At 30.2% G+C, this 10,569-nt stretch overlaps 1 pseudogene; it reads right to left on the reverse strand.

Moving 5' to 3' along the window:
* Positions 1 to 8,863: 8,863 nt before the first annotated feature.
* LOC120600266 (uncharacterized) lies at positions 8,864 to 8,982 on the reverse strand (annotated as a pseudogene).
* Between the last annotated feature and the right edge of the window lie 1,587 nt (positions 8,983 to 10,569).

The following is a 10,569-nucleotide window of genomic DNA, read 5'->3' on the forward strand; positions in this document are numbered from 1 at the left end:
AAAAAAAAAAAGGAAACTTGGTAGAATTATTAGTAGGCTGTAGAAGTAAGAAAAATAAATCCTAATAGCCATAAGTATATTTATATCACATATTTGCATAGGTAATCTTAGACACCTCTACATTAACTGATTCTTGCATTTTCATTCTTAATCTGTGTTCTTTCCTCCTTTAACCTAAGTTGTGTATGAATAAACAAGAAAAATATCTTGAGAGGTACATTACATTAGCGTTTTGCTAATAGATACATTAAGGGAAAATATTTCTTTTTAACAGCTTAATTATATCTACAGCTTAATTATATATATATATATATATATATATATGATGATAATCTAAAAGAAGGTTCATGTAAATTTACTTACTTGTATATATATATATAACTTACATGTCTATATATATATACATATATATATATATATATGTATATATATATACCAAGTCCCTTTGCTTATTGAAATGAGAATATTCTTTTTTGAAGTTAACATGTAACAATTCAGTATGGATGATGTTATGCATTTATGTCCATTAAGATAGAAAATTGACTACATTTTTTCACAGTAGTAATTTTGAAAAAGATTTGAAATTTATCCTATAAATAGAAAAGAATCACAAACACGGGTATATACCCTTCTAAATACTTAAGATTTCTGTATCTGGTTTTAGGAAACCTTTTTGTTCAGTAGGTAAGTGATATTTGATGACAAATGATGGTGAAGTATTTCCCAAAATACAAGACTAAGTGATGCTTAAAGGATACTGGTTCATAATAGTAATAGAACTGTCTTACATTTCCCTATATTTCCTCTTGATTCTCAAGGTTTATTAATAGCTTTGTGGAGCCAGAACTAAAACTTAACTAGACTTGCCCATGGCAGTAAGCAACACTCTATAAGATTTTCTCTTTTCTCTGGGCAGACAAAGCCTCCCTGTCATGGAATGTCAGGGAAACTTGAACAGATGTCCAAACATATTCCCTCATATGAATCTTTTCAGTGCTCTCATGGAAAGGAAAAAAAAAAAAACCTGCCTACAGTTGAGGTTCAGATTTGACAAGCAGAAATATGGGTGATATGATGGAAGGCAGATATCATTGGGGAATAACAAGAAATCTATAAGCAATTCATCACAGCTGAGGAAGATGTCTGGCAAGTGGACCAGATTCAAAATATAATGTTATTTCTCTTTCATTTCAGAACTCTTTATGATGTTGTCACTTGTATATTTTTCTATATGAATTTTAGAACAAGCTTTTCTAATTCCAGATTAAAGTAATGATCTATTAGTATTTATATGTAATTTATATGTAATTTGGAATCTTCCTACAGAGAAACATGACAAGCCTATCTATATGTTCTTGTAACCTTACTAGTGTTTAAAAGTTTTCTCTAACACTACTGAAAAGTAATCTTAAAAATGATTAATAAAGACTCAACAAGAACACTACTAGAAAAAATAAACAAATACAGTAAAGCTTCTGAATACAAAATCAATTTTCAAAAATCCATAGTGTTCCTATACTCTAATAATGAAGGGTCAGAAAAAGAAGTGGAAAAAAACAATTCCTTTTGCAATTGCAACAAAAACAATAAAATACCTAGGAATAAATTTAACAAAACATGTGAAGGACCTATATAATAAAAACTATAAGACTCTATTAAAATAAATTGAAGAAGATACAAAGAAATGGAAAGATATTCCGTGTTTTTGAACTGGAAGAATGAACAGTTAAAATGATCTTATTACCTAAAGCATTATACAGATTTAATGCAATCCCCATCAAAATCCCATCAGCATATTTTAAAGAAATAGAACAAAAAATCATCAGATTTGTATGGAAGCACGAAAGACCCAAATTGCTAAAGCCATTCTGAGAAAAAAGAACCAGCTTGGAGGCATCACTCTGCCCGACTTCAAATTATACTATAAAACAACAATAATCAAAATACTATGGTATTGGCAGAAAAACAGACACACAGACCAGTAGAACATAATGGAGAGTCCAGAAGTAAATCTATGTATATGGGCAAATAATTTTCAACAAAAAAGCCCAAAACATACAGTGGAGAAAGGAAAGCCTCTTGAATAAATGCTGGGAAACTAGAAAGCCACCTACAAAAGAATGGAACTAGACTGTTGTCTATCATCACACACCAAAATTAACTCAAAATGGATTAAGGACTTGAATGTAAGACCTGAAACAATAAAATGGATAGAAGAAAACATAAGAACTAAACTCATGGACCTTGGACTTAAAGAGGATTTTCTGAATTTGACCTCAAAGCAAGGGAAATAAAAGCAAAAATAAATGAATGGGACTGCATCTAATTAAAAAGCTTCTGCACAGCAAAAGAAACCGTCAACAAGGTAAAGAGACAATCATCCAAATGGAAAAATATATTTGCAAGTAACACCTCAGATAAGAGCCTAATATCTAAAATATACAAAAAACTCATACAACTCAATAACAACAACAACAACGACAAACCAAATGATCCAATCAACAAATGGGCAGAGGACCTGGACATTTCTCCCAAAAAGACATACAAATAGCTAACAAAAATATGAGAAGATGCTAAACATCACTAGCTATTAGAGAAATGCAAATCAAAATCACAATGAGATACCATCTCACACCTGTTAGAATAGCTGTTATCAACAGGACAAGTAATAACAAATGTTGGAGAGGATGCAGAGAAAAAGGAAACTTCATACACTACTGCAAATTGGTACAGCCACTATGGAAAACAGCATGGAAGTTCCTCAAAAAACTAAGAATTGATCTACTATCTGATCTAGCAATCCCCCTACGGGGTATTTACCCCAAAGACTGGAGAATTCATATCTGAAAATATATTTTCATATAGATGTTTATAACAGTATTATTCATGGTGGTCAGGACATGGAAGCAACTGAAGTGTCCTACAACAGATGATTGGATAAAGAAGCTGTGGTACATATACACAATGGAATATTACTCAGCCATAAGAAGAGATGAAATACTGCCATTTGCAACAGCATGGATGGACCTCGAGCTATTCATGCTAAGTGAAATAAGTCAGATAGAAAAAGTTGAAAAGCACATGGTATCACTTATATGTAGGATATAAACCTAAAAGCAACAAATAAACGGATAAACAGAGACTCATGGACAAAGACAATAGACTAGTGGTTACCAAAAGTTAGGAGGGCTGGGGGAGGCGAGAGGTAGATGGGGTAATAGGGGTCAAATATGTGGTGACATTAAAAAAATAAAAATAAATTAATTAATTTAAAAAATGTTTAAAGCAGTGAAATAATCCGGAAAGAGAAAAACAAATACTGTATGATCTCACTTATATGTGGAATACATTTAAAAAATCAAACCTATATATACAGAGAACACACTGTTATGATTGTCAGAGGTGGATGGGGGGATTGGGTGAAGGTGGTCAAAAGGTACAAACTTTTAGTTATAAGGTAAATAAATCTTAGGTATGTAAAGTAATTTTTTTTAATAAAAATGGTTAAAGGAGTAAATTTTATGTGTATTTTACCACAACGCAAAGTAAAAAACAAAAAATAATTATTAATATTAAAATATAATTAAGAAAACAATTCTGCTCTGTCTGGTAAATAAACCAGATGATCTACTAAAAAAGTTTTTTTTAATAGGTATTTTACATTTGTAATTTTATTCCTAGATATTTTATAATATTGTTCCTATTGTAAATGGATTTTCTGTAATATAACTTTTAATTAGTTATAGATATAATTCCATGGGCTATATATACATAAAATACATATTCCATACATTAATATTTACTCTATTATCTTACTAAATTCTTGTTTGCTTGCAGGTATTTTCTGTTGATTCTCTTGTATTTTCCAGTTACACAATTATACTATCTGCAAAGAATGATAGTACTTTTCTTTCCAATTTATATACTTGAGTGTTATTATCTAATTGCATTAAATATTGTATGTAATAAAGTGTTAAATGATAGTGGAGATAGTGGACATTCCAGACCTCTTGCTGATTTTAATGGTAATGATGGCTCTGCTTTCCCATTATATTGAATCTTAGGCAGAGAGAGAATTAGTTAATCATGTTAAAGAAGTATAGATTTATTTTTATTGAGTTTTTAAAATTGAGACTTATCATTGAATTTTGTCAAATGCCTTTTCAGCATCTATGGAGATAAGCATATAATTTTCTCCTTGAATCAATTAATATGATCAATTATTTTAATAGATTTCCAAAAAGAGAACCATTCTTGACTTCTACAATAAATCCCATTGGTCTGGATGCATGTTTCATAAAATATACTGCTGGGTTCTGCTTGCTAATATTTTGTTTGGGATTTTTCAATATGCTTTTTATTAAAATATACCTCATATGTCATAATATACAACCTTTTAAAGTATACAATTCAGTGATTTTATTAAAATCATAAGATTGTGTAACCATGATCACTAATTCCAAAATATTTCATCACGTAAGAAAGAAACCCCTTATCTATTAGTAGTCATTTCTCAACCTCCAAACCTAGCCTCTGGAAACTACGAATCTACTTTCTACCTATATACATTTGCCTATTCTAGATATTTAATATAAATAGAATTATCCAGTGCATGACCTTTGTGTATGGTTTCTTTCACTTAGCATATTTTCAAGTTTCGTCCATGCCGTAGCATGCATTTCATTTGTTGTTGTTGTTGTTGTTGTTGTTGTTGTTGTTGTTTGAGGAATAATATTCTATTGTAGGAATATACTACATTTGTTTATGCATTATCCATTGATGGACATTTAGGTTGGTTCCAGTTTCTGGCTATTCTGAATAATTTTTCAATGACTTTCATATACAAGTTTTTGTGTGAACATAATTTTTCCCCTTGATTGTATACCTAGGAATGGAATTGCTGAATTACATGGTAGCGTTTCTTAACATTTTTTTTTAAAAACTGCCAAAACATTTTCCAAAATATATGTGCCATTTTATAGGCCCACAAGCAATGTGTGACAATTCAATTTCTCCATATCCTTTACAACACTTGTAATCGTCTGTCTCTTTTGCAGCTATCCAATTGGGTGTGAAGTAATACCTCATTGTGGTTTTGATTTCCATTTCTCTAATAACTATTGGGACTGAGCATCTTTTCATTTGTTTATTGGTCATTTCTATTTCTGCTTTGAAATATCTATTAAAATATTTTGCTCATTTTTTACTGTTTTTTTTTGTTTTTTTGTTTTTGTCCTTTTATATTCTACCTATACCTCCTCAGGCAGCTACAAAGTCAAACACCAGTAACATTTTAACAAATGTTTTACTGAGAAAGGCTTTTTTTGCACTGACTGAGCTTTGAGTCACGTCAAATGAAAACAGCCTTGCAGGTAGGGTGCCCTAGAAAATCATCAGATAGGGCAAATAATGGCAGTTACCTGAGAATGATGAGGTTGAAGCAGCTCCAAATTCATTGTTCTGTCTAATTGCTGCCAGGCTGCTGGTTTTCACCAAGACTGCAGGCTGTTACTTTTCAAGGCTATCTTGGAGCTAGAGAGAGTCAGATCAGAATAGGACATATTAAATTGATGCAAAGCTTGCTGGTATTGCTAAGATTCAAAAGTTTTTCTTGAATAAACACTCTTAAGATTGCTGCAAATATTTGGTTAATTTCCAGAGTTCTGAAATTTTTCAATGTGACAATTTCTTGCCATTTTTTTCATTGACTTTATGGAAAAGAGAATTTTCAGAGACCCTATTTTGTCACTTCCTGACATCATTCTTGTTTAGGAGTTTTGCATAGATATATATAATTTTAAAAAAATATAGTGTTATTCTGTCTTAATTTCTTTTTTTGTTTTGTTTTCTTTAAATTTTTATTAAGTGTATGGAGGTGACATCAGTTAATAAAATTATATAGGCTTCTCAGTGTACATTTCAATAATATGTCATATGTATATTGCATTGTGTGTTCACCACCCAAAGTTAAATTTCCTTCTGTCACCGTATATTTGATCCTTTTCCCTCTGGTAACCACTAAACTGTTGTCTGTGTCTATGAGTTTTGTTTGTTTGTCTTGTTCATTTATTGCTTTCAATTTTAGGTTCCACATATGAGTAAAATAATGTGGTTCTCAACTTTTTCTGCCTCGTTTATTTCGCTTAACATGATTATCTCGAGATCCATCAACGTTGTCGTAAATGCAGTATTTCATCTTTTCTTTTGGTTAAGTGATTAATATTCCATTGTATATATGTACCACATCTTCCTTATTCAATCATCTATTAAAGGATGTTTTGGTCATTTCTATGTCTTGGCTACTGTGAATAATGCTGCTATGAACATTGGGGTACATATATTTTTACAGATAAATATTTTCAAATTTTGGTGGTAGATATCCAGAAGAAGAATTGCTGAGTAACATGGAAATCCTCTTCTTAATTTTTTGAGAACTCTCCATATTGTTTTCCATAGCGGTTGTACCAATTGACATCCTTACCAGCAGTGTATGAGGGTTCCTTTTTCCTCACAACCTTTCCAACACTTGTTATTATTTGTCCTGTCGATGATAGCCATTCAAATTGTCATAATGTGGTATCTCACTGTGGTTTTGATTTGCATTTCCCTAATAACTAGTGAAGTTGAGCATCTTTTCATATGTCTGTTGGCCATTTGTATGTCTTCTTGGGAGAAGTGTCTGTTCAGGTCCTCTGCGCATTTTTTAATTGGATCGTTTTGTTGTTGTTGTTGTTGTTGTTATTGAGTTATATGAGTTATTTATATATTTTAGAAATTAACTCCTTATCGAAGGCATTGTTTACAAATATCTCCTCCTATTCAATTGGTTGCCTGTTTTGTTGATGGTTTCTTTTTTGTGTGCAGAGCTTTTAGTTTGATATAGTCCCATTCACTTATTTTTGCTTTTTCCTCCCTTACCTTTGACCTCAAATTCATAAAATCCTTTCTGTATCCAAGGTCTATGAGTTTAGTCCCTATGTTTTCTTCTATGCAATTTGTTGTTTCAGGTCTTATATTTAGATCTTTGAACCATTTCGAGTTAATGTTTGTGGATGGTTGCAGATAGTAGTCTAGTTTCATTCTTTTGCATGTGGCTTTCCAATTTTCCCAGCATCATTTATTAAAGAGATTTTCTTTTCTCCACTGTATATTTTTGGCTCCTTTGTCAAAAATTATTTGCCCATATATATGGAAGTTTATTTCTGGGCTCTCAATTCTGTTCCATTGTTCTGTGTGTCTGTTTTTCTGCCAATACATTTTTTTTTTTATTACTGTCTCTGCAGTATAATTTGAAGTCAGGCAGAATGATACCTCTAGCCATGTTCTTTTTTCTCAGGGTTGCTTTGGCTATTCAGAGTCTTTTGTGGTTCCATACAAATCTAATGATTTTTTGTTCTATTTCTTTTTTAAAAAATGCCATTAGGATTTTGAATATATATCAATTTGTAGGCTTTATCTTCTGTGAAATCTTTTCCAATTTTGATGTTAATCTTAAATTCACTTTATAAATAAAATATGATTTTTTTTCCTTTTTAGAAGAGTTTTATCAGATTTGTAACTATCTGTCCTTTCAAAGCTTTGGAAAATATTCTGTGAAACCATCTGAAACTAATTATTGTTTGAGGAGACAGCAATTTGATTATGTTTTTCATTTACTTTGCATCAATGCATATGTTCAGATTTTCTATTTTTTCTGACAATAATTTGATGAATTACATTTTCCTAGAATATTACAATATTCGTTCAGACTTTCAATTTAATTGTGTAGGTTTTAGGAGAGTAATCTCTCATTCTTTTAATTAACTTTTATTCTGTGATTATTTCCTCCTTAACACTTCTGACCTTTTATTTTATCCAGTTTTCCTCTTTCTTTAATCCTAAATTGATTAGCTGGAGATATATTTTGAGATTTATTTATTATTTATTTATTTATTAGTTCTAATATGTTTTCTTTATTTAACTCAATTTCTCTTTCTATCTTTATTAAGTCATTACTTGAAAATTCTTTTAATTATTTTGTTGTTATATTTTTAGTTTTAAGTCAGATTATTAATTCATTTAATTTCATTGTGCTTTTATATAATTTTTTATAAGCACTATATATATATAACATATATATGTATATGTATACATATACATATATACATATACATATGTGTGTGTGTGTGTGTGTGTGTGTGTGTATATATATATGTATGTATGTATATTTAAGGCCATGAATTTTCCCCTGAGCACTGCTTTAGCTATATCTCAAATGTACTAATATATAATGCTTTAATTATATCTGTTTGAAAGACATTCATCTATTTTATTTTCCTCTTTAACTCTCAAATATTATGAGGATTTGTCTTTTTATTTACAGGCAAAAAGCACCATTTCATTATTTTAAAAAATATTTTAAAGTTCTAGACTTATTTTATTATAATCAGAGAGTACTTTTTGTACTACGTCAATATTATTGAATGCTTAGATTTTATTGTAAGGTTTTCCCTTCTTCATTTTTAAAATACAGGATTCAATATTTATCAAAATTATATATTCATTATATTATCCAGTTCTTCTATATTTTTACTATTTTTGTTCACTTGATTTGACATCGACTGAGAATTATCATTCTAGTAGTGTATAATTTTCTATTTCTCTTTTTATTTTCTGATTTCTGCTCTATAAATGCTGTTACTGTGTTACTTGGTGCTAGATAGATGACTCTATTTTATCTTATGTGTGAATTGTATCCTTTATCACTTTAAAATGTCCATCTGTCTTTTTTATTTTTATTTATTTTTAGGCGAAGCAATCTCTGATTGACCTCACAGATTGCAAGAACTTTGTCAGCTTACAATCCTTTATTTTTTATTTTTTACACCTATAGCATCTAATCTTCCTAGGAGGTCTCCCATCCAAGTACGAACCAGGCCCAAACCTGCTTCGCTTCCGAGATCAGATGGGATCGAACTTGTTCAGGGTAGCATGGCTGTAGATACCATCTCTGTCTTTTTTAAAGCTTTCACCTTAATTTCACTTTGTTTTATATTAAGAACCTGACCCTTGGCTTATTTTTGTTTGTATTTACCCTTTATGTATTTTTACTTGCCACTTCTCTGAATCATTTTGCTTTGGGCATATCTCTTATATACACAGCTTAGATTTGGGTTTTGCTTTGTGATCCACTCTTAAATTTCTCTTTTCTTTAAGTTAGTGATAAAAGTCCATTTAACTTTACAGATATTAAATTATGTTTGTTCTTGTTATATAATAAAATTAATTAAATAATATACTCTTTCTCGATATTTTCTTTTGTACAAACATACAACTATTATTTGCCTCAGCTATTACTGTGCCTCATCATATTTAAATAGTTTCTTTGATTACCATCTATTACAAGTGAGATATTCAGTGGATTTACTCTACCTACACATTTTTTCCTTCTCTTTCCAACTTATATTAAGTATATGATTTTTACATTTTTAAGGCATATGCCATTTACATCATTCTGTTTTGTCACTCTATTCTCACATTAGTTTTAGTCTTAATTATACAGTTAATTGTATTCAAATTGTATTGCCAGTCATTTAGTTTAATGTTCTCTTTTATTATTTTTTGGCTCAAAATGATTTCTTCAGAAAGACTCACAGAAACAATAGTCTCTGAAATCTTGCCAATTCAAAAGTCTGTAGTGTTTACACATGAACGACAGTTTGACTGGATATAAATCATTGACTCACATTCTCTTTCCTTTAACACCTTGTAAATGTTGCTTTACTGTCTTTTAGTGTAAATTTTTTCTGTGAAGAAATCTAAGGCCAGTCTAATTCTTTCCTCTTTATACATGACTTGATCTTTTCATATTGCTGCCCAAAGAATTCTTTCTCTATCTCACAAATTTACTGGACATTTGCCAGTTAAATTTTCTCTTGCACACAGTGTTCCTTACACAGTTCTTTCTATATGTAAATTTGCCTTTTTTTCAGTGAGTTTTATTTAATTATGTGTATAAATATTTGTTCTATTCCAATGTTTTAGTTTTCTCCTTTAAGTATTTCATTACATGCACATTCACTCTCCTTCTCCTGGCTTAAAAATCTCTCATTTTCTCACCATCCTTTTAAAACTCTTTTTTTATTTTATTATTATTCTCATCATTATTTTCTTTCTAATTTCTATTTTCTATTTTTCTAATCTTGTTTCCTATAATATTTGTTCTCTTTCGTGACTCCACCAGTTTTTCTTTTGTTTTTGATATTATTATTCTTCACCTACTTGTTTCCTGAGTGATTCCAACTCACACTTCATTGCTTCTGTTGTCTCATCATTTTATTCCCACTGTATATTTATTAAATATGATCTTTCTTTGTAAAATTGATTAATTTGTTATTTTTAAGTAATTTGTTATATTGGAACATATTCCAGTGAATGTTCTTTTGTTTCTAAGTTATGCTGCTCTTTTCTATATTTTTTCTTATAACATCTTTGCCATGACAGTTCCTTTTCATGTTATTCATCACTCAGTTGGTTGGCTTTTCTTGGACCATCTATTTATAGTTTGTGTGTGTGTGTGTGTGTGTGTGT

Source organism: Pteropus medius, unplaced genomic scaffold (genome assembly GCF_902729225.1).
Source record: "Pteropus medius unplaced genomic scaffold, Ma_sr-lr_union100, whole genome shotgun sequence".
Taxonomy (NCBI): Eukaryota; Metazoa; Chordata; class Mammalia; order Chiroptera; family Pteropodidae; genus Pteropus; species Pteropus medius.